The following is a 6,000-nucleotide window of genomic DNA, read 5'->3' on the forward strand; positions in this document are numbered from 1 at the left end:
AAGAGAACAATTTCTTTCACTTCTCCCCTCTTTCTCTGCAGAAGCACATCAGCATTATACAGTGGTATGGCGTCCCCTGCAAGGACCCTTGCCCTCAGGGACATGTTTCTCCTTCGCTCCTCCCAAGCATTTTCCACCTCCTACTGCCTCCCCCCTTGAATATTGCCATATTTTTTGCCTTCTGACTAGTTGCCATCTCCTGTAGGCTCTGGGGAATTCAAACAGCACAGCAAACCACTACAGCTTCATGCTAAAGTTGCTCACATCACCAAGTGTGGCTCATTCACACCAGCCACATCCAGTACCATTCACCACAGTCACTCAAATAGCCCTAATTACTCCTCAGCCTCCCTTCTCGGCCTCCAAAATAACAACCCGTCGCAACCACAATTTAATTAAAAATATTTGAAAGGGGAAAAACCCTGCAGCAACACATAGATACAGCAACTGCCTTCTTCCAAAAGCAACTGGCGTCAGCGTGCATCCTTCTCAAGAGAAAGTTAGCTGCATTCATGGAAAGATTTATGATTTTATCACTGTCCAAGCTATCGGTTGGGGGCACCATGTTTGCTAATCCTAAAGTTCTCATTTATTCTCTGTTCCCCATTTTGTACTATTCTCAGAGTGTGATCTGGTAGAGAACAGCTCCTATGCTGTCTGCATTACCGTCAGAAACAAGCTTTACCTTCACCACATCAGAAAACCAACTGCTGTGTATGCATCTCAGTTCAATGCAAAATCTATAAATGTATCAGTGTCGAAGGCACAGATTGTGCGAGGAACATTTTTTGCAAACCCAAACGTTTCAGTTATTCTGTCTTCTCTGTTTTGTACTATTCCCGTATAATGATATGAAAAGAAAAAAACCAGAAAGGTTTCTTAGACCCAAGACTTACATTCCCTACATCGGTAATGTAATGTAGGTGATGCCCTTTTGACAGTTAAGGGGTTCAGCCCATTGATTTGACCTGGGTGCTGCTAGACTGGCAGGCACTCCATACACATTATAAATAAATGTTAGTCTTAAACATAGAGGAAGCTGTATAAATATTTACTTCAGAGGCATACCAGGGTCCAAATATCCACACCACTGTTAATTTTCTTGATTTCCCCAAACAAAGAAAATTACAGCAAGAAACCAAAAAAGAAGGTCCAGGCAGGCAGAGAAATACTTGTCTGATCAGTCAGGCCATATTCGATCTTGTTGGATTCTTTACAACCCCACCCAAACAAACCTGCTTTTAATGTTTGGACAGGTTCCTTGTACAGTAACACTAACCTTAGTGCCACTTCTATAGAAGTCTGTGTTACACCTGAATATCGTACCTTTTTCAAAATGATTTGAATTTAAATGCCTGATGCTGTTATATGGATGACATGGTTCGACAAGGGAATCCATAACATTTGGGTGTAGGGGGGGGGAGGGGGGATGTGAAAATCATCATCATACAAGATATTGTGTCCTGTCCCCTTTTTCTATACCACTTATTGTGACACAAGTTACTAGTTTTGTTTAAAAGTAGAAGTTTTGTAGAATGAGTCCCATGGGACATGTGTTTGACTTATTACACTTAGTCTGGTTCATGTGGGCAATTAGTGTGGTCGTTGTGTGGTATACATAATTTCCCTGAAAAGCACTTCAAAAACTATTTAAGACTTTACGCGGCTTTTGTTCTGTCCACCAATATGTGCAGTGTGGGGACCATAATGCACTTGTCAATCGGTGAACAGAACACCTACCACGTTCTGATGTCAGATAAAATTGTCAATCCAGCAGGCCCAAAGAAAGTCAATGATTTTCTCAAGTAAATGAAAAAATAATTTTACGGCTGCTTTGCTAGTGACGCCTGGAAGGTAGGTATTCATGCAGCGCCATTGAGAGATGTCCCTTACAGCAGCTCCACCTCAGTCAAATTCCCAATAATTCGCTTTAGTATGGTACAACATAGAGTAAGTTGGAAAACAGAGGGCTGGCTGAGATGGGCACTGGGGACAGTAAAAACAACTCTTCTCCCTCTTTCCTTGCTTAGAGCAGAATCTACAACAGTGACATGGTTGAGTTGTTTTAGCTGTTTCAGGAATGCATTAACAAACTGCTGATCCTGCAGCCTTGTCACGTCCTCCAGAGCAAATGGAGTTTCGGATGCTGCTTCTGTAGCAGTAAGGCTATCAAATAAAATAAAATAAATAAATGAATGTTCACTGTAGCAGCTTTCAGGAGCAGAGCAGTATTTTACTGGCGCCTACAGGACCCGCAGTGGGAACTCGGATTCCAGGCATCCCTTTGGCCAACAGCAACGCCTTATAGGCGCGACGCAGAGCCGCAGCGAGTGTAGCCGCTTTCGGGGGCAGAGCAGCATTTTACCGGCGCCTCTCGGACCTGCAGTGGGAACTCGGATTCCCGGCATCCCTTTGGCCAACAGCAACGCCTTATAGGTGTGACGCAGAGCCGCGGCGCGGGATGCGCCTGGGCAAAGCCTGGGCCAAGAGCAAGCCTGTCCATGCTGAGGAGCCCGGAGGAGGCTGGGCTGGCTCCCCCTTCTGACACTTGGCCCTGCACAATCATCGTCTATCTAGTCGGCCGGACACCAGCAATGGGTAAGGGAAAGGCTACAGCTGATAAATCTGGAGGGGGTATTATAAACACTCGGGATGCGTTTCTATCAAGGGCAGCAAATGTACTGTCCCGTGAGATAGAGTTGACTGAACGCAGTCTCTCTTTTGAGGAGGGGAGACATACCACAACTCATACTTTAGCCCCCACCAACCCGAGCGGGGTATCACCCAATAGACTTGAGCAAAGAGATGCTCCAACTGCCACTCTAGGTAGTCCTTTTGTGAACATACCAGAATCAGTACCATCCTCCACTTCTATTTTAGTTACCCAGCCAGCACCTAAAAGTAAGAGAACTGGTAGAAATGTGAAGGGTCACCCTATGACAACCATAAAACCGGCGAGGCTGCCTACGCCCACAAATTTGGTGGACACTATCCGCGTGCAACTATTAGAAGATGAAGCAGTGTGGCAAAAACTGAAGGTTAAGGTCTCTAGCCTACTCCAGCCAATTGGGTCTAGCTTGAATAAAATAGAAGAACGACTAAATGGTAAAAATGGTCTACACTTCTTTGGTTCATGGCAGAAACCAGGGGTGTTGCAACCTCAAACTGGGAAAACGGAAGAGGAACTACATGAACGTCACAACCATTTAACAGTACCTAAGGCTCAGTATCCATCTAATCTGGATAAACTGAACAAAGGGGGATTAACATCTGGGATTACCCTGATTCCAAGAGCGCATCCCGCTGATGGTTCTGATGGGGACCTACCACAATGTATGGAGAGACCTAGGTGGGGGCCTAGGGTGGAGAGGTGCTTGCCAGTAGATTTAACAGTTCACCCACATCTGAAATAGGCCCAATTGCTCGAACAGATCTGCCTGCAAACCCATTTTTAGATTTTTCTCCAGCATCCGCACCACTTGTACTCGTCCTGGTAAATATCCCTAGATTACGAGAAGATCAAAAGGAATCTACCCAACAATTTATGGACAAATCGTTACATTGGTTAACTATTCATAGCGGTAGCTATGATAGAATTTTGCATCACCATATTATTATGGCTGGGAAAGGGGGGTGGGTGGGCCCTTCACAAAAAGCATATTCTGGCGAGTGAGTGGACCCTTCACAGAAAGCATATTATGGCAATTGTGTAGTAGTAAATTTCAATGATGAGGCAGTAGCCATGTCTCTCTTTCCGTGCATCTAGCCATCATAGGTCTCAGATTTTTATTTAATCATTCGAGTACTTCTATCCTCATTCTCTCCCTCCTAAGTAAACTCTCTGAAGCATTGTCCCCAATAGGAGCACTGCACGTAATCAGGTAAATAATTCTGCTAATAGGCCCAACTTAGATCTAACTGTAGGAAACAGGTTTGCCCCGCTTACAGATTTGGAGGCGTGCGATTGACTGCCTAGTGTAGATCCAAAAGGAGAAACTAAGGTGGTGGTGAAATCATGGGGTTTTATGGCATCTAAAGAACATTGCCCTAACACACTAAAATATAGACCAGGGGAGTTTGGTTCGTATGTGAAATTAGCCTCCTGGATATTAGCAGGCATAGCCACCAAATTGGAAAACTCCCTTTGGCTAGCACTTTGGCAGAATCAGGATATTTTATGCTTTCTGGATACATGGTCTAGGGAAGATATCTATGTAGACGGTTACTGCTCGTACCAAACAAATGTCATCCCATCTGTAGCAGGAAGAGCTAAAGGCGGTCTTTTAACTGTAATCTCCAATACGCTCTCAATTAAGGTAAAAAAGAATTAATACCCCGAGCCCACAATTCCATTATTTATTGCTTATGGAAGAAATATATCGGGACTGGCTTTTGATAAATTTTAACAATAATAACTTTAGTGATCCACAATCAGTGATAGGTGCGATAGACTCAGAGTTAAATAAACTCACTCAAATCCAGAGGAATAAAGTTGTCAACTTAGCGTGGGTAGGATATTTTAACACACAGCTATGTAAACATAGGCTGAAAAACATTTGTAGTATTGATGATAAGCAGGGGGAGCCAATTTACCATTTGAACATCATGATCATGGGAATAGTCTAAATAGGATCCTCAGTATGAGGAATTTGGAAATCTGTAATCGGATGGATGCTTCCACAGGGGATCATGACAAGACCTTTATTCGTAATGACTATGTGTCGGCCATTTTGTAGTAATATCAAGTTCTATTAGGGAAAGGATTGATCACATTGATACTCAATGCTCCCCTTACAGTGATCATGCAATTATCCTCACCTCAATGATACTAGGAGTAGCAAATAAAAACCCAACACTAAGAATGGAGAAATCAATATTAGGGAGGGAAAATGGCTTCCAATTGAAATGGTCCCAAGTAAACAAGACAAAAGTGGTCTCACAACTTGTGATGGAAAATTTGGGGTGGGTTTTAAAATTTCTGGATTTAGATGGTAATCAGAAACAACGGTTCCTGTGAAAAAATATTAACAAAGGATGCAGTACTAATATGCACAATCGCAATGTCTATGGGTTGCAACGGTGTCCAAAGGAGAAAAGACCATACACAGCTCAATGTACAATAACAATTATTTGTATAAGCCTAAATGCACTTTTACAGGTTATTAAAAAAGAACAGTGATTAAGTGTACCCAGTGAACATGGAACCACAGAACAGTGATAAAACATTGATGATATATACAATTGATTTCCAACATATGTAAAGTCGACCATTTCTGGAAAATCTAAATTTACAGCAGCATCCTTAATGAATATTAGGAGCTGGCGAAAATTGTTATTGTACATTGATCTGGAAATGGTCTTTTCTCCTTTGGACACCGTTGCAACCCATAGACATTGCGATTGCGCATATTAGTACTACATCCTTTGTTAATATTTTTTCACAGGAACCGTTGTTTCTGATTATAAATAACTTAGCCTGGTTCCAAGTGAGTAGGGTTCCCCTGTTTTTAGGTCTCGCCTGACCCAGCGCATGCGCTGGTCTGGCGAGACTTTTTGAGAGGGCTCCAAAAAGTGCTACCAGGCCAGCCTAGAGCTACAGTGCATGTGCGCAGGCGCGCGCGCTGCGCTTGACCGCGATTACTTTCACTTTCGCGCCGCTTTGATGTTTGATCGCGATCACTTTCGCGGCCGCTTCGCATAGCCAATAGGTCTCGCTTTTGGGACCTTATAAGTATTTAGTTATGCAACTGTTGCATGGCTAAACACTTATAAGGTCCCAAAGGCGAGACCTATTGGCTATGCCAATGCTTGTTTGTTTTGGATTTAGATGGTAACTGTGAATCAGTACCTACCAATTTTGAGAACTTCTTAGAGAAGATTAAAATGGCCTTAACTTGCACTGAAACACGATCAAATCGAGCAGCAAACCGCTGGTTTGACCATGAATGTTTCAAAGCATCCAAAAACCTTCATAAAGCCCGTAAGGAACAACCTAGGGAT

The sequence above is a fragment of the Triturus cristatus genome, chromosome 8 (genome assembly GCF_964204655.1).
Source record: "Triturus cristatus chromosome 8, aTriCri1.1, whole genome shotgun sequence".
In the NCBI taxonomy this organism is placed as follows: Eukaryota; Metazoa; Chordata; class Amphibia; order Caudata; family Salamandridae; genus Triturus; species Triturus cristatus.